Below are 19,496 nucleotides of genomic sequence, written 5' to 3' on the forward strand. Positions count from 1 at the left end.
TAAGAAAAAAGGTGAATATCGTTAAAAGGGAAAAAATACATTTATTCCTTGGAAAGTACACTGATTACTATTTAGCCAGTTAGAGAATTGTGTTCTTTCACCCTTGAGAATTGTGCCATGGAGTAAATTACTTTCTTTGAATTGCAATATAATTACCACATCTGAAAATAAAGGAAAAAATGAAATAGAAGGATAGAGGATTCAAAATAAGGAGGGCCATTGCCAAACAAAATACTAACCAACCAAATTAGAAGATATTACACATGCTCTTCCTTATTTAACATGGAAGGATATTGCAATTATTATTTGGTTAATAAGGCACTTCCTGGGCCCTAAAGTTACTAGTTCTTCACTTCAACATACATTTGTTGTGCAACTGCTGTGAGCCGGAAACCTTGTTAACTGCCAAAATAAATAAGAAAGTCTCTGCTGGCAAAAAGCAACAGAGGGCTTGGCCTCTGCCAGGCAGATGGAAACACATTATCCAGCTGCAATCCATTCTATGGCTATGATAGGAAAGAAGCAGAGTGGGGATGGTGAAAAGGAGTGATTTATACCTAAACTGGGGAAGGAAGGGGAAGAGGAGAGGGATGACAAAGGAATAGAGGTGTAGGGAACATAATCAGTGAAGCTGGCTTCATAAGGAATGGGAAGGATTTCACCAAACAGGGAGACACAAGACATTTGTGAGAACATTCTAGTGGGAAAGCAAACATTTTGGAGACGTATAAGATCTAACCATAAGAAAATGTCAATAGTCAACCCTTGGTGGCCTATAAAAATAGCACATTCACATAGTTCCAACTCATACAAAACAAAATAATCCCCATGGATCTGTAGGGTGAATGCTTAGGACGTGTAGGAGAATTAGTTACAAAAGTTGGGGCCAGAGTAGGAAGAGCCTTGAATTGCCTTCTAAGGTATCAACTTTATCCTATAGGCGATGGAGCAGTCAATTCACAAAAGAATTTGTGACAAATGACCAATAAATTTATTTTTTTTAAAGATTTTATTTATTTATTTGTCAGAGTGAAAGCAAGAGGGAAAGAGAGATACCACAAGCACGGGAAGCTGCAGGCAGAGGGAGAAGCAGGCTCCCCACTGAGTAAGGAGCCTGATGCGGGATTCGATCCCAGGACCCCAGGATCATGACCTGAACTGAAGGCAGATGCTTAACCGATTGAGCCACCCAGGTGTCCCCCCAATAAATTTATTTTTAAATGTCCAAAGAATTTTAGGCTTCAATGAAAACGCTATATCATTTTCAATACCATAAAGAAAAAAAATTAATGATAATATTCAATGCTATTAAGGACTCAGGGAAACAGGATGGTCCCATACACTGCTGTGTGTATAAACTGGGATAATCTCTCTGGAAGGCAATCAGAATACCCCTTGACTAAGCATTCTAGGACTTTATCCCAAGGAAAGTCACGGATATTAAAAAAAAAGTTTAGTCACCATGATATTCTTTTTTTTTTTTAATATTTTTTAAAAATATTATGTTAATCACCATACAGTGATATTCTTAATGCCCAACAATAGCAAGTTGGTTAAACCAATCAGGAATCATCCTTATAACTGAACACTATGCAGTTACTTTAAATATTTAGATGAATATTTAATAACATGGACGTGTTCATGAAATTTTGTCATATGAAATAATTAGGTTAGAAAACAGTACATGTGTCAGGCAGGGCTCTGAAGAGCTAGGTCAACTGACCAGGTTTGAGTTTCAGGACCTCCATTTAGTGTTGTGTGGACCTTGAGCAAGTAACTTCTGTAACTCTGTAACTCAGTTTCAACATCTGCAAAATGGGGATAATACCAGTACATGCATGATGAGTTGTAAAAACTAAATGAATTCATACACACACGAGCATACTTCATACGAAAATATATTTTGACGGGCGCATTGAAACTTGCCTGGCATATAATAAGCACTAAGACTTGGTTGTTGTTAATTTTGTCAGTATTTGTTAAAAGTTAAGTCAACTTTTAAGCTAATTTAAGAAGTAAAGGTGGTTCATCAAAAACTAATGGTGTACTATACAGTGGCTAACTGAACATTAAAAAAAAAAAAAAAAGAAGTAAAGGTGGAAAGACAAACCACTGGGCAAGAACCACACCCAAAGCACTCTGAAAAACAGGTCCTATGAAGTCATGACTGCAGTTGCCAAGCACTGACCTCGTGATTTGCAATGCCAAGTCCTTGGATGCTGGACACTGCGCCCTGCCACAGAACAGCTGTCTCTCCTGCCACTGGAAACCGGATGCAGCTGCCACTGCTGCTGTGCCCTGGCCAGGACAGACTCTGCGTCATCCCTGCTGCTTTGAGTCACCAGCTCTTGAATCAAAGTCTAGAGAGGATGCATCTGCGTGGCTGCACCGAGTCCCGAGTTCCCAGATGTAGGAGAGGTCAAGAAAAGGAGCAGTGAGTGTTTTTATCATATAGAGAAGGTAGATTCTACTTTATAAGACAAGGGATTCAACACACTTAGCAAATGCATACATTAAGCAACTAAAGAAAGAATAAATGATCCCTCTATGGTTTTAAAAATATAAACAAGACCTGAATATACTTATATGGAAAGAAATAAAGGACTAAAAGGATATGTCAAAGTATTAATGATTAATTGTGAATTGACCATTATGGCTGATTTGAAATTTTTAAAAAGATATTATTTCTTTATTTATTTGACAGAGAGAGAGAGAGAGAGAACAAGCAGGGACAGCAGCAGAGGGGGAGAGAGAGAAGAAGGCTCCCCGCTGAGCAGGGAGCCCAATGCAGGGCTCAATCCCAGGACCCCGGGATCATGACCTGAGCCGAAGGCAGACCCTTAACCAACTGAGCCAACCCAGGTGCCCTGGCTGATTTGAATTTTTTATCTTCTGTCTCTGCAAGTTTCCAAATCTTCTATGACATAGAAAAGACGTTTTTCTCTTTTAAAGCAAGAGTAGGCAAAATCAGATCTCTATTTTGAAAGAGAATTAAGTATTTTTTAGATAAGACCATGGGCTGGGAAGTGAAAGACTATGTTCAAATGGCCACTGTTTTTTTTATTTTTAAAGATTTCATTTATTTATTTGACAGAGAGAGACACAGCCAGTGAGAGAGAGAACACAAGCAGGGGGAGTGGGAGAGGAAGAAGCAGGCTCCCAGAGGAGCAGGGAGCCTGATGTGGGACTCGATCCCAGGACCCTGGGATCATGCCCTGAACCAAAGGCAGAAGCTTAATGACTGAGCCACCCAGGTGCCCCTCAAAAGGCCACTGTTAGCTTATAGCAGGCCTTTGCTACTCAAAGTATGGTGAACAGACCAACATCAGCTTGACTCAGAAGCATATTAGAAATGCAGAATCTCAGGCCACATTCCTGATCTACTTAAAGCAAAGAAGAAGATGAATCAAGAGATTCTCTAGAAATATAAGCAAGAAGGGTTGACAACTGACAATGTGGAAAAAGTCATAGACAATTACAAACCTTAGAAACATTTCCAAACTTGGAAGAAGGCAAAATTATTAACAGAAATGGATTGCTGGAACCAGTTTTAAAGGAAAAGGGATAGATGTAGTTAAAATATGTAAGGTTTGAGACCTTGAAAGGTGGCCAGATGGATATGCCCAGTCTGGGACATGCAGAACTAAAAGCCCATAAGAAATATCAAGATTGGGTTTACAAATTAAGAGTCATCTAAGAAAAGGAGATAACAAAAGCCATAAAAGTGGTTAAGAATATGCAAAGCAAGAGAAGAAATCCAAGCAAGATCCTCTGGTGATACCTATATTTTGGAAACAGCCAGAAAGAGAAGTCAGAAAATGGGTTGCCAAAACTAAGATCATCAAGGGATTACAGTGTCAAAGAAAGCAAAGGACAGACGTTTCATTATTATTCAATTCTTTTCTCCTTTCACGACAAACTAGGAGTAGTTTATACAGTTAGACTAAATAGGACAGTGATGGATTAATGATCTTAATTCTTGAGATATAAAATGGCCAGAATCTTAGGAAGGGGGTAGAAGAAGAAAACATTGATACCTTGGATGACTCATCATCAGAGAAGATTCAAAGTTTTCTGGCTTTTGAAAGTTTTGATGAAAATTTTATAATTTTTACCGTGTTGCAAATGACATAAGACCATGACTTATCTTTGTTTCATTCATTTATTCATTCAGTAAACATTTATTGAACACTTGCTATGAGCCAGGCATTGAGGATACAGCAGTTAACAAAACAAACAAACCCTTTGCCCTCATGGTACTTCCGTTCTGGAGGGGAGGCAGATAATGAACAGAAGAAAAAAATAAACATATTGTATGTTAGATGGAGATAAACATATTGTATGTTAGATGACGATAAGGAAGGAAAGGATGTAGGAGTGGGGTAAGAGTTGCAATTTTAGAGGAGACAAAAGCGAAGACCCCGCTGAAAAGATGAACAGACCTGAAGGAGGTGAGGAAGCCACTCCTGCAGATATCTGGGAGAAGCACATTCCAGGCCAAAGCAGAACTGAAACTTGTGTGGTCTAGGCGGCCAGTGTGGCTGGACAGAGGGAGTGAGGGGGTGGGCAGGAAAGGAGGACTGGGTAGTAAAGGCTATTGGAGGTTTTTGAGCATATCAATGACATTATCTGACTTGGATTTTAACAGAATCATTCTGGCTGCTATTTTACGAACATACTAGAGTAGGAAAGGCAGATGGTGGCTGTTGTAAATTCCCAGGCAGGAATAATGGTGACTTGGACCAGATACAATTGCCAGTTTTATCTCTTTTCAGACAACTACCTTTTTATCCTTCTAATATATCATATTAAATGGGTGGGAGGAGGAAGGAGAGACTATGAATGCAGCAGAGAAAGGAGTACAAATCTCTCAACTCTTCTAGTTATATAAATCTATGTATTTTCACATTTATCTTCAGCCACCCAGAACAAAATGTGTAAGCAACTTAAATGCTTAAATTTTATGTAAATATTTAATATGTTTAAATAGTATGTTTGAATCTTCTACATTACAGCTTCAAGGAAATGTTTAAAAAAACACTAAAAACCATTATCATCACCATGTCAATAAATTTATATTTAGGCCAAGGTAACAATAAAAGAAACTGATAATTTATTTTAAAGACATGAGCAATATTTTTGAAACATAGAGTCCTGAATAATGAGTAGTTCTGAAAGGTGCAATTTTAAACCTTCCACTCTTTCAATGCTATAATTAAAACAAAAATGAAAGTGAGATCAGAGAGTCCACACACAGACCTGGGTCACACTGGGACATGCAATTTGCTTTTTCTATGGATGTGAGACCAAAGGCTCCATTTATTTGCTACAGATTTAAAAGGATAAACTGATTATTTCTGATTTTAAAATACAAAGGCAACTAAGTCAAGTTAAAAATTGACTGAGAGAAAAGAGTTGTCAACACTGTATTAATATTACCCTGGATCTGCAGTGGCTTACTGTTTACAAAGCACTTTTACTGCCATTATCTTATTTGAGCCCAACAATAGACCCATTTATATCATCGTTCTTAATTTATAGACTCAGAGTTTCAGGGACTTACCCAAAAGCACCCAACTGTCTAGCAAGTACCAGAGCTGGGAACAGAACCCTAACTTCCTAGACTACAGCTCTTTATATTATGCCAACCTGTGTTCTTTCCCAGTTACAGAACTGGGGAATGTTTTCCTCGTGCAGGATTATCCAGGTCAGCAAGACCAAAGGTGGAGAGCAGTACCTATGGAAAGGTACCAAGGTGAGAAGAGCAGTCTTACAGTAAATTCTGTCATGCTCATTTAATGTTAGAAAAACCAAGGAACAGAGCCTTGTTAAGTCAAACACTGGCTCTTCAATTACTCAGGGGCTGGTGTCATTTGTGCTTACCCTGGTCTTTTGCACTATTTCTGTTTCCCTTAGGACTTGCTTGATCTCCTGGCCTGCTCTTTGACACCTCCACCAGAGGGCAGGCAGGGCAGGAAGAAGAGCATTTGGTAACTGGTTTGCTCAAAAAGTTGGAAGAAAATTTAGGACATTATCTTAATTTAGATTTTTAGAGTCTTTCTAGATTTCATCACTCATGTAAAATTTGCCGCCTTTCTCCTATGTGGACCTGGAATAAATAATGCATTAAAATAATTTCAGAACTAGAGAACAGAGGTTTGTTAGACTTCTTTATATTTCCATTACTGGTTTTTCTAAATGATAAATATAAAATGTTAAATCTTTAACAAATGTAACACTTAAAACCATTTGGGGAAATAGATGGGCAATGAACAAGAACAATTCACAAAAGAAGAAATGCAACTGGCAGTGAACATGGAAAAATGTTCCACTTCATAGGCAACGAAAGAGACAACATTTCAAACAAGAAACTGTTGCCCTTCATCTGTCAAATTAATCAATATTAAAAAGGAGAATTATTGGTAAGGGTATGGTGAGATGGGCATTTTCACATATTTTTAGTGGAAAACTAAATTGGTACCATCTTTCTGGAGAGAAATCTAACCATTTAGACAGGTTAAGCCTGGCAGAAGAAAATTGGAGTAATTTCCTACTACCCAAGTTGGACTAAAATCTGGTTCTTTTTCCTCTAATCAAGTGAGCCCTTACATGGAGAATACAGATGTATGATACATGATAGAAAGAAAAACAGCTTTGTACCACCAGCTCCCGGCCGCAGACTCAGTGAGAGGGAAAGATGAGGGTCCCTACCCCAGGAGAGTGTAAGGGCTCTAACTCTCACCACCCCAGGGAAGAGGGAGAGTGCTGGCAGTGGAGCGTCTGAAAGTCCGTGGTTCTCCCAAGATCACAGGGTTTGCCTCATGCCCACAGGAGAGAAAAGTAATGCTTTCTGCAGGTTTCAGTGGCTTGTAACATATCACACTGACCCACATCCTACTTATACCAGGTTGTCCTAGAGAGAGAGAGAGAGCCAGAGGGCTCTGACGTTTATGGGACTATTGAGATATATTTGTGCATCTTTTCAGTAATGGTCAGGCATGCTCGTGCTGGATCAGCCATGCACCCTCAATTACACTGCTGTAAGTCTTATAGGTCAGGGGCACCTGGGTGGCTCAGTCGGTTAAGCATCTGCTTTTGGCTCAGGTCATGATCTCAGGGTCCTGGGATCGAGCCCCATGTCTGGCTCCTTGCTCAGTGGGGAGCCTGCTTCTCCCTCTCCCTCTGCCTGCCCCTCCCTTTGCTTGTGCTCTCTGTCAAAAAAAAAAAAAAAAAAAAAGACTTACAGGTTAAATACATTTGTCCCTAAATTCAAACTACTGGACTGTTAACAACTTGCTCAATCTTGTTTATAACTTGACGTCTACTAGAGACAGTCTAATGGTGAAAAGGAGAAAGAGTCTCACTGTAATAGGAATGTGCTTGGAAGGCCCAGGCCCCACAGAAAGAGAGATTCTCCCAAGTTCTAACTACAAACTCATCACAATTTATGATAGGGAGAAACTGGAAACTACCTAAATGTCCAATCAAAAGTGTGGTATGCACCTGTTAACTATTTTTTTTTTAAAGATTTTATTTATTTATTTGACAGAGATAGAGACAGCCAGTGAGAGAGGGAACACAAGCAGGGGGAGTGGGAGAGGAAGAAGCAGGCTCCCAGCAGAGGAGCCCGATGCGGGGCTCGATCCCAGGACCCCGGGATCACGCCCTGAGCCGAAGGCAGATGCTTAACCGCTATGCCACCCAGGTGCCCCCACCCATTAACTATTTAACAAAACGGAAAGCGCTTATTCTACAATAAGAAGATACAGAACAGAGAGGTTCCAGGTCCACATAAGTGGACTCCATCCTATGCCTCCCACTGAATGTGGACATACGGCGGACAGAACCCCTGAGTACTCTAAAATGAAATGCTAGCAGGCGACTGGGAAAGAAGAAAACTGTGGTCCTGCCCAACCAGCCCAGAGTCTCCCGTTTTTCTCTTCCCTCCAGTGTCTCCTAGCCTGGACTCAAGGTAGCCTGAAACCAGAAGTGGAAACCAGGCCTGGACAGAGAGAATGCCAGAAGGCGGCTCCAACTCTGGCCCAAAGAGCAAGAAAGGAGATCTATAATGCGCAGAGAAAACAGAAGAAATTACCTAGGTGGTTTTTCTTTTTTAATCTTTTTTTTTTTTTCCTTTTCTTATTTCTTTCATGCCCCGTACTCCAAGCACCCACAGTGCAGGGAGCAGGGGGCCACGGTGCCTAAAACTCCAAGGGCGAGGATACCGACTGAGAATGGAAACCAGTATGAGGTTCTGTACCAGAACTGGAACAGTGGACATGGTGTGGGCAAACTGCCTCCAGAGATACCATGTGGATGTGTGACGGGTAGCTGGAAATGTAAATCTAGAACTCAGAGGAGAGGTCTGGGTTAAAACTGTAAGTCTGTGAATCATCTGCAGTTAGAAGTTATTTAAAGCTAAATACTCTAGATGTTTTCTCCTTATGACTGAGTAACAACTAATTACTGAGTTTTTCTTACAGCGTTCTTTAGTATCTGTTTCACTGAAGAAGTAAATAAACTGATTATTACAATTCTAAACATGGAGTCTATCTTACCACTGGAAAAAATAGGATTTGATTTAATCCTAGGATCTGGGGCCCGGCTCCTAAGCAAATGGTCTTTAGACTCTGCTTGCATTCTCCCTAAAACAATTTTGAAAAACTTTATAGTCCCTCGCACATTTCTAAATTTGCACCTAAACTTTTTCATCATAAATTTAAATAGTGGCAAAGGACGTGATTTCTGGCGTATTATAACTATTGACATGTTTAAAGTTAAACTATTATGTGACTTTTAAATATAATCCACAAATGTAAACACCAGAGAGGTTTGATTCCCACATCATTAAAAATATATATATAAGGGCACCTGGGTGGCTCAGTCGGTTAAGCATCTGACTTGATTTAGGCTCAGGTCATGATCTCCCGATTGTAAGATGGAGCCCTGTGTCAGATTCCATGCTGGGTGTGGAGCCTGCTTATGATTCTCTCTCTTCTCCCTCGGTCCCCACTCAAGCTCTCTCTCTCTCTCTAAAAGATACACACACACACACACACACACATACACATATATATGAACAAAGTTTTTTAATTGTCAGAAATTTCACATCATGTTTTCTCCTCGAACTCATATCTCCATTCCATTTTCCTCACAAAATTTTATCCTAATATGCCATATTTTGATGCTTAAAAATCCTTGACTGATCATTCTATCATAATTCTTTACAATTAAAATATGCATGCACACTGAAATATTCTCTGCTTCTATAATGCCATTATTTTTTTCTTCTGTGGTTACTGTCATGGTAATTAAATGACAACACTGATCAAACAACACAAGTGACACATTTAAGTAAATGTTAAATATAGGTTAATATATTATAGTAAGCATATCTTTTAATGAAGTAATGGGGCCTTTTTTCAATTAGTTTTTGTATCTGCGGGTTAATATTACTTATGCTAGAATTAGACTTACATTTAACTCTCTTTTTTAATATAAGTGCTGAAGAACTTAGTCACATGCATGAGAAGAGACTGAAAGTTTTATTACAGCAATGACCTACAATTATTTGAACCCCTTCAGAGTTATATAATTGAAATCACATAGTAATGAATCATAAAAATGATTTTTTAATGAATCACCAGCTGACCGCTCAATTAGTTCCTCCTTTAATTCTGTTGAAAGTAAAGAATTGCAAACCTCCTGAGTTTCAAAAGGATTATTATAATTATTCCCCCCCTCACCATCCACACCAATAATTTGAATTGTCTTCTTGTCTGACACTTCAGAGGCTCGTCCACCCTAAGGCAATGTGCTGCCGTAACATCTCCAGTGGGAGGGAGGCCCTTTCATAATGTGGGAGGTGGAGGGGAAGGGATTATGCAAGGGGCAGTGAGAAAGGAGAAAGCACCACACCTCAAGGATATCTTCAGGCAGATCAGTTTTAAGGGGAATGAAGGAAGCTGAAGATCCAGAAACAACTGGATTCCATCCAGTCAATCTATCTTTAGGCCCTTGTACTTTGTAGAAATCTTGTGCACCCTCAGTTGGTTTAGGCTAATTAGTATTTCCTTTCTTGCATCATGCCCTATTCAGGGGTAGGGGAGTGAAAGGTTAAGAAAGAAAAAATAAGTCCACAAGTATTTTTGGAAGGTTGTACGAAAAGTCAGCATGATCCCCAGGGATAAGGAAAATTCCTCAGGGAAAGGGATTTGGGGGGTGGAGGGAGGACGAAGGGGTGGTAGGTGTCCACAGGTGGAGTCATCAGAGACTGCACCTACCCTCCATCCCCAAAAAGTGCGAGAACATTGAGGTAAGTTTCCTTACCTTCCTGAATCAGCACCCTGGGACTGCATTTCATTTATTCAACAAACATTTTTTAGGCATTTTCTATGTCAGCCTCTGTGCCAGGCCCCAGGGATACAAAGACCTTTATACTCTTGGTCTTCAAGGAAGTGCATCAGGATTCAGCTTCTTCACGGAGGTGCTCTAGCCCAGCCAGCCACCCTCCCCGCTCTCTACATCCTGGGATTTCTCCCCATATCGCCGTTCCCTATTCCACTACTGCATTCCACCACCACCAAAAGCCATGTTCCTTTCATTTCCTCCATGCTTTTTACTGTAGAGTGGGCCATGCCACAGGGGATGATGCAAATGGATTACAGTGAGTTACAGGGATGCCTGAGATAGTTAGCTCTTCAGCCCCTCAATAATTCAGTGGGTCGGGGTGGGGGTGGGGTTGAGACCTAAGCATTAGGACGCCACAGTTCAGATACCTCTAGGCAACAAGAAACTCCTTTCAGTGTGCTGTACAAATGTTATCATATTTTTATGTGGCTCTGGTGTCAAATATGTTGGGAAGCACTATAAATTAATTTACGAAATTATGAACCAGTAGGTCTGAGCAAAAGTCCAAACACGCTGCCCAGAAGCTACATCTGTCCTACAGACCTCTTTGTTTTGGCGGACACAGTGCTGACAATTAAAAAATAACTTATTTCGAACATTAAGAAATTTCACATAAAAATCTAGAATCTGGTTTCTCATGAAAAACTACTATGAGCTTTAGTCTCCTTTTGCAGCAGCCAGTTGGCAATGAGTCCTAGCTGCCCCCTCGAGATAGGGTTTGCCCTTCCACTTAATTTTTTAAAATATTTAATTTATTTATTTGACAGAGAGAGAGAGAGAGAGCACAAGCAGAGGGAGTGACAGGCAGGGCGAGAGCAAGGAGCCCAATGTGGGGCTCCATCTCGGGACTCTGGGATCATGACCTGAGCCAAAGGCAGATGCTTAACCGACTGAGCCACCCAGGTGCCTCGGCCCTTTCACTTTACCCGCTTTTTCTCACCCACGCTATTTGTGTGCCCCACCCCCCCAACTCCATCATCACTTGAGCTTCTCTCTACCGTGCTAGAATGCAGTCAGCCCTCATGCTAGCTTCAGATTTACCATGTGTGCACACGAGCACACACATAGCACCTGCTGTCTCAGTAACAATATCCTCAAAAGTAAATTAAGAAATACAATTTAATTATTTTTATTATAAAAATATTTATGCATTAGAGAAAATTTTAAAAACGAAAGGAAAAATTATTAAATCGGAGATCTTGCTACCCTGAAATAGTGTTAATACCTCAGAATGCATTTTTCTGATTTTTTTTTGTATTGTTACATATACAAGGCTGAACAGACACATATGTAGTTCCAAGTGGGCTTGTATTTTTGTGCATTTCAAAGCCATTGTTATTTTCCTTTGTGTTTAAAACCACGGGATTTGTTTCATGATGATGGTTTCCTATTGATAGAAATCATCTGCTTCTAACTTTATTGTTTGACATATTACATACATTGAACCTTACATATTTTAATTGATGTAGAACTCATCACAAGCATTAACCTTACATAACATTTTAAACTTAGCTGAAATTGGTTTAAGCTTCTCAGAGAGCATATTAAATGCTTTAGAACTTACTTAAAATCTACCACTTGGTTCTGGTAGAGAGCAGTATGCTATCACTTTTGTTTTCACTAGCTCAGATGTCTACAATAGCCAATTTCAGATACTTGTCAACTGAGTACGGCCTGTAATTTTACCATGTTTTGTGTGCGTGTCAAGATGTAGCTGGTTAAAAAACTGAGAGTAAGGACCAAACACCCCTTCTCCCTGCCCCTCTGATGCCCAGGAACTAAATCGGCCCCTGGATTTTGAGAAGAAAAGAGAGGTCCAAATTGAGCTTAGGTTTCTGTCTCCTCTCATTCTGGCCTTCCTACTCGGGCTTATATAGAAATTAAGTTCATAGAATGGCAGACATATAGTTAAATAAGGAAGTATTTCCTGGATGCCCAAGTTTATGGAGATTTACCCTTGCCTTGCCTGCCATTTCTCCCTTTGAAGCCCTGTTTGGGGGCTTGCATTTTTCACAGAATTACATGGTGTACATTGTGAACACATACATAAAATTTCTAATAATTTTACAGAAGCAGTTGAAGAGGTATAATCAGTAGTTATCTCTTCTGTTTTAACTGGAATACATGAAGTTTCAGAGATTTAAATGCCAGTGATCACTATAGCTTCAGAGAGGAGAAATCATGAATTCATGAAATTATGATGGTGGGGGAGAAGGCTTCCTTTTCTTTTCAAGTAAAATAAAAGAGTAGCAGGAAAGGTTGTTGTTTAGTGGTTTCTTTAAGTCAAGGAGAAAATAATGTTTACTCTGAGTTATCTGTACTGTTCTGGGCCACTTTTCTGTTGTGTATCATAGCAGCTTTGGTAGTATTAAATAAAATGTGAATCGATGTCATAATAATCCCATTTTAAAGTTGCTCCACGTTAAAAAAAAAATAAAGTTTTTCCATGTTGAACTTTACTTTCCTGGATTATTTATATGTTGGTTATTTTAACATACATTTACAGAATGCCTGCACTGTGCCAAGCACTATGCTAAGTGCTTAGAGAAAAGAGCAAACAAGATAGTCCTTCCCTTCCAGGAGTCTCAGTGTAGAGAGACTGACAACTGCACTACAATGCAGTGACGAAGTGCAATTTATTTGTTTTTAAGATTTTATTTATTTATTTGAGAGAGAGTTAGAGAAAGAAAGAGAGCACAAGTAGGGGGTAGGGGCAGAGAGAGAGGGAGAAGCAGACTCCCTGCTGAGCAGGGAGCCCAACACGGGGGCTTGGGCTTGATCCCAGGACCTCGGGATCATGACCTGAGCCGAAGGCAGACGCTTAACTGACTGAGCCACCCAGGTGCCCCTGAAGTGTAAGTTAGAGTAGAACGAATCATGCAATAGGGCATGCATGGGAACACACTGGTGTAACACCAACCCGAAAGAGTGATTCAAGCTGAAAAAAGGAGATGGTGGCTGAATCTTAAAGGATGAGTAAGAGTTTCCCAGATGAAGACAGGAGGAAAGTCATTCCAAGCAAGAGGAGCAGTATGTGCAGAGAAGTGTGATGAGAAAGCAAGGTGAATTTAGGGAACTAAAATTTGGTTCAGCATGACCAAGAAATGAAGCTGGAGGGCCGAAGAGTGTGCTGGCAGGTGAGGCTGAACAGAGCGGCAGATCATAATGAATCTTTTATGTCATGCTGAAGGCTTGCATTTTATTTTCAAGGCAATGGAAATTCACTGATGGCTTTTTAAAAGAGGAGGGTCATGATCAGACTCATGTTTGAGAAAGTCAGCTTGTTGACAGGGTGGAGAATCACTACTGGAAACAGGGAGAGCTGCTGGGAGCTGGTGCAGTTGTCAGGAAAGAAAGGATAATGGCGTGAGCCTATGCAGTCACAGTGAAGACACAGAAAAGAGGATGCAACTGAAGATACTTAGGACGTAGGGTCCGTGAGAACTGAAAATTTCCCAGATATATGAAATGAAGGACTTCCTGGTCACGGACATGAACAATGCTTGTGAAAATGTTCGATCTCCTTTATTGGAGCGAAATTCAGATTAAAACACACAATACTCATTCTTATTTTTGAGTCCTGAAGCTTTATGTGAAATCTTTTCACCCTCTTGAATAAAAAAGATTCTGATGGTCTCGTTGCAACCTTTGGTACATCTTTTTCCGAATCATAAAACCACTATTTGCTGAGAAGCTGACAAAAAAATGGGGATGTGGTTCTTTAGAATAGCACCAATTTCACATCTCTGTCACCACAATCTACTACACCTGTTCATACACCCACCCCCGTCATTATTAATAGCCTTTTGCTTTCTCCATTTTCCATTCAAACCTGATTTTTAAAAAAATAGACTGACTACCAAATTGGGTGAGTCACTTTTAAACTCATTCTTATGGTCAGTGGAGTTTCGGTTCTCAAATTTGTTTTAAATAATGAATTATCCTAAATGTCCAAAAATGTGATTGAGTAATACCATCAGTGCATCTTAAATGTATCAGAAGGTGGCAAGGGAATTGTAATGCAATAAGAATTTAAATTTAGGACTCAAGTCATGTACTATGATAGGTGTGATTTGAAGGAAAACATAATTGCTAATGTCAACATGCATAAATTTGAATTAAAGGGGAAAGACACTACTTAATAGACTTTATAGATACAAGCTATAAAACACAATATTGCATTAGTTAGAAACTTTGCAAGCTTATTGAATAAGCTCATTATCATATGAAATATATTAGTATACTTTTTCTTTGAACCACTTTTTCTCCATATGCCTTTGAATATAATGTTAAATTGCTGTTGTTATAACAAAATACTTAGAATTCTATTACTAGTGGCTTTTAATGGTAGAACTAAGGAATTATGGGAAATGGAGTTTGGGAAATATCTGACTCCCCTAACAATGATATGAAACTCAGAATGTCCGAGACAGAAATGTGGGCCTTGGTTTACACAATAGATGAGTTCTTCTTTTTTTTTTTTTTTTTAAGATTTTATTTATTTATTTGACAGAGAGAGAGAGAGCCAGTGAGAGAGGGAACACAAGCAGGCGGAGTGGGAGAGGAAGAAGCAGGCTCATAGCAGAGGAGCCTGATGTGGGGCTTGATCCTATAACGCCGGGATCACGCCCTGAGCCGAAGGCAGACGCTTAACCGCTGTGCCACCCAGGCGCCCCTAGATGAGTTCTTCTAACTTGAATTTACAGAAGAAGCCATGGAGATTATCTTGCTTAACCCCCTAATATTAAGGAACTGAGCACCAGAGGATTATGTGATATAGCTAATGAGACAAAACTGGTCAGTTTAGACCAGAGCCCTTCCCAAGCATTCCTGCCAGTCTTTTCCATGACCTTATCACTGACTTAGTTGAACCAGAGAATTTCCAACTACAGAAGGAAATCTTTTCATTAAGTTAATAACCAGCCTCTAACTTATACTACATTTTATTTAAATTCTGATTTTCATTTCTGTATTCAGTGTGCTTAAAGGAAAATAAATTTAAATAATTACAAGTGTTGAATTTGAACTAGATGGGGTTGGAGGTTGTGGGGAGACACTTTTGAATTAATCAAAAGAATAAAGTTTTTTTAAATTTAGAAGAATTTTTTTCTTTGGAGTAAAAACAGCAATAAGTCTAAGCTGACCATGTCTTGCACACAGAGTTCAGAAATTCTGTGTTAGTAACTGAATATGGATGATAGGTGATCAGCATATGACGAGTCTAAGCTGAGTTGTTCCGCACAACCCTACATCATCGGGGTCCACAGCCCAGCCAGCTGTTATTTAATTTGTGGTTTTTAGAAGTTCTAATGATGACGTTACTGTAATTATGAAAAATCTGCAGCAAAGAGAAAGTGGCCAGAAACTGCATTAGGGGCTTTCGATGGAGCCCCAAATAGATATATTCTCTTCTTTCTACCTCCTTGTTTCTTCCTCTCATCACAGACTACAGAAAGAAATGGGAGAGACAGTCATGCCAAGGACGTGACATGTAAAAAGAGTCCTGGGAATGTGCTGGGAATCCTAGTCTTCATATGCAATATTCAGTTGGAGTTATTTGATTTCTGGCCATCAAATTCCTTTCACAAATTTGTGTTGAGGTGCTAACAATTGAGGAACACTTGGCTGCTCAGTGGTATTCATTTTCACATGGGTTGGGTGGGGCCCTATGCCAAAGGAAGTTCAAAGCAATAAAACAATTACTCAAGCCTTTGTGGCTGAGCCATTGTGATTCAAGAATCAGGCTATCCATTAGACACACTCACCTTTGGAATCCAAGTCACACTGATCAAGTCCTTTCATAAAATGGCGGCTACTCCTAGTCAATAAGGGAAGGGAACTGACATTTGGACACCTGCAATGTTTTACATGTTTCCGCATTCTCACAACAGCCCTGTAAGAAATGTATTACCCCACTTCACAAATGAAGGAACAAATTCTGAGAAACGAAGAAAGTTGCTCAAGGCCACGCAGCCACAAGACCGGTCTGTTTAAACTCAAAATTCAAGTCCACTCCATCATGCTCTATTTTGTTCCCAATCTAAGAAGAGGTGCACAGTCCCAGAACCTCCATTCAGAGTAAAAACATGTTGTAAAATCCCATGTCCTGTGGATATGAAGGGAGTTGCTCTTGCTATGACACCATTATAGGCCTCTGTGCATTTTATCTAAAAAATCTGCTGGCTCTCTTTCACTTCAGATAGCCAGAATGCATCTCCAAGATTAACTAATTCTAGGGTGGGTGTTTAAGACATGGAATTTGATGATGACTGTGGGAACATTTGCTTCACAGCCATCAAACCAGACCTAGTTCTCGTTTCAGTGCTTTGAGAGTGTCAGATGCCAAAACAAGTGATGACAGGGGGCCAAGGCAGATGTTATTACAAATTAACAGGGGAGACTGTAGGCCAGGAAAGAGTCCTAAGAGGTGTCAGGCATATGCTGGAGTATACTTTCAAGTCATCTAACATCACTGACTGAAACAGGCTGTCAGAAAAGTAACACAGTTTTGACTGAAAGAGCCACAGAGCTGCGACAGCTGAGCTCCCAGCAGGATCTGGTTTTGTCATCAGTAGTTTCACTGCTATCGGGCTAAGCATTTGGGCTGGCTTTCACATGCAGTGCGATGGTGTAAGACGGAACATTAGGTCATGGCCAGTTCGCCAGAGCCAGTCAAGTATGTTCCACATTTAGAGAAGAGGATGAGTTTCTGGGCCTCTCCCCCCTTAAAAGGCCATAGGACAAGCTACTCAATCAGAATGACAATGTCTTGGTTTTACTTACACTATACACAGGCACACACACACACACACACAAACACACACGTGTGGAAACTCTCTCTAGCACCAGTTAAGCCTCATTTTTCTATTCTTCAACTTGAGAACGTATCAGTAGCAGAGTGTTTTCATCGTATTGACAAAGATGAATATTAAAGACTTGCTTAATTCTTTCAGTTCACACGCATTAGGATACACTTCACCAGCACAAATTGTCTCACAAATATGTCAATCAGAAAATACAATGGTGTACTGAAGGGGCTAAAGAATATATGTGTTAAAATAGAAATCTGTAAAAACAGAGAGTTTTTACCAAAACCCAAAGGACCTGCAAATAGCATTTTAAAATGTGAAGAAATGTTCACCATCACAGACAACCACAGATGTGCAAAATAAAATTGCAATGAGTTCATTATTTTTTATCTTTAGCATTAAGAAATTACAATATTCAATGCAATAAAGGGTACAGTGAGATGGGCTTTCTCATACTCACCTGATAAAAATATAAATTGCTATGAGCTCTCTGGAAAGTAATTTACCAGTATATTTCAAAAGCCCTAAAATGTTCACATGCTGCCGAAAGTACAGTGGTATCAGAAATTCTGGGGGTGGGGCCAAGCAATCTGTGTTTTAACAAGCTATCCAAGTGATTCTGACACACATTTCCGTTTGAGAACCTCTGCCCAATGGACTCTCATCCACTCCTGTGGTTAATGACCATCTATAGGCAGATGAGACCTACATCTGCATCTGTGCCCCAGATGTCTTTTCTGAATTCCAGGCCCATAGAACCAACTACCCACTTGACATTTCCTATTGATATCTCATAGGTAATTCAAAATAAGTAAGTTTAGGGGCGCCTGGGTGGCTTAGTCGTTAAGCGTCTGCCTTCGGCTCAGGGCGTGATCCTGGCGTTCTGGGATCGAGCCCCGCATCGGGCTCCTCTGCTGGGAGCCTGCTTCTTCCTCTCCCACTCCCCCTGCTTGTGTTCCCTCTCTTGCTGGCTGTCTCTCTCACCGTCAAATAAATAAATAAAATCTTAAAAAAAAAAAAAAGTAAGTTTAACATTAGGTTTAGATATTTCTCCCCAAAAATATTCTCTACTGCCAGTGATTCCATTCTCCATAAATAGCACTATTATTTCTACCAAAGCCTGAAACCTAAGTTCATCCTTGACTCCCCAACCTTCTTCCACCTCATCCCCATATCCAATCAAGCACTATTTCCTAAAGATATAATATATTGTTATGGACTGAATTGTGTTCCCCAAATTCATATGTTGAAGCCCTAACCACCAGTGTGACTGTAACTGGAGATAGGGGTTTTAGGAGGTAATTAGAGTTAAATGAGGTCATTTATAAGAAGAGGAAGAAAGATAGAGATCTCTGTCATGTGAGGACACAATGCAAGCCATCTGCAAGCTAGGACTAGAGCTCTCCACCAGAAACCAACACTTACAGACCTTGATCTGGGATGATTAGCCTCCACAACTGTGAAAAAATAAATTTCTGTTGTTTAAACCCCCCAGTCTTAATTATATATTTTATTATGGCAGCTTGAGCAGACTAAGACAGATATCTATAAACCGTCGGTTTCCTTTTATCTGCACTGCTACCATCCTTGTACAGATTATTTTCATCTCGTGCCTAGATGGACTACTGCAACATCCTTCTAGCAGTTTTCCCTTGAAATCAGTTCCACCTACTTCCAACCATTCTCTATACCCAGCTAGACAGATATCAAGACAGGTTTCTATTTAAAAACCCTCAGTGGTGGGGCGCCTGAGTGGCCTGGTTGACTGGGCGTCCTGCTCTCGATTTTGGCTCAGGTCATGATCCCGGGTTCGTGGGATCTAGCCCCGCATCATCAGGATCCGTGCCCAGTGGGAAGCCTGCTCCTCTCCCTCACCCTCTGCTCCTCCCCTCTCTCTCTCATAAATAAATAAATCTTTAAAAAAAAAAAATCCCTCCTCGGCGCCTGGGCGGCTCACTCAGTTAAGCATCTGCCTTTGGCTCAGGTCATGATCCAGGTGTCATGGGATCAAGCCCCACATTGGGCTCCCTGATTAGCAGGGAGTGTGCTTCTCCCTCTCCCTCTGTTCCTTCCCCTGCTCGGGCTTGCTCATACGTGCTCTCTCTGTCAAATAAAATAAAATCTTTTTTTTTTTTTAAGATTTTATTTATTTATTTGACAGAGAGAGAGAGACAGCCAGTGAGAGAGGGAACACAAGCAGGGGGAGTGGGAGACGGAGAAGCAGGCTCCCAGCTGAGCAGGGAGCCCGATGCGGGGCCCGATCCAAGAACTCTGGGA

The 19,496-nt window shown here is 40.3% G+C and overlaps 1 long non-coding RNA gene across 1 annotated transcript in view; it reads right to left on the bottom strand.

Moving 5' to 3' along the window:
- Nucleotides 1–2,140: 2,140 nt before the first annotated feature.
- Nucleotides 2,141–19,496, bottom strand: part of LOC130542082 (uncharacterized) — a 71,763-nt gene continuing 54,407 nt past the window's right edge. The window contains exon 3 of the long non-coding RNA XR_008956377.1: nt 2,141–2,383. This is a non-coding gene — a long non-coding RNA (uncharacterized LOC130542082). The remainder of the gene's footprint in view (nt 2,384–19,496) is intronic.

Source organism: Ursus arctos, unplaced genomic scaffold, assembly GCF_023065955.2.
Source record: "Ursus arctos isolate Adak ecotype North America unplaced genomic scaffold, UrsArc2.0 scaffold_3, whole genome shotgun sequence".
In the NCBI taxonomy this organism is placed as follows: Eukaryota; Metazoa; Chordata; class Mammalia; order Carnivora; family Ursidae; genus Ursus; species Ursus arctos.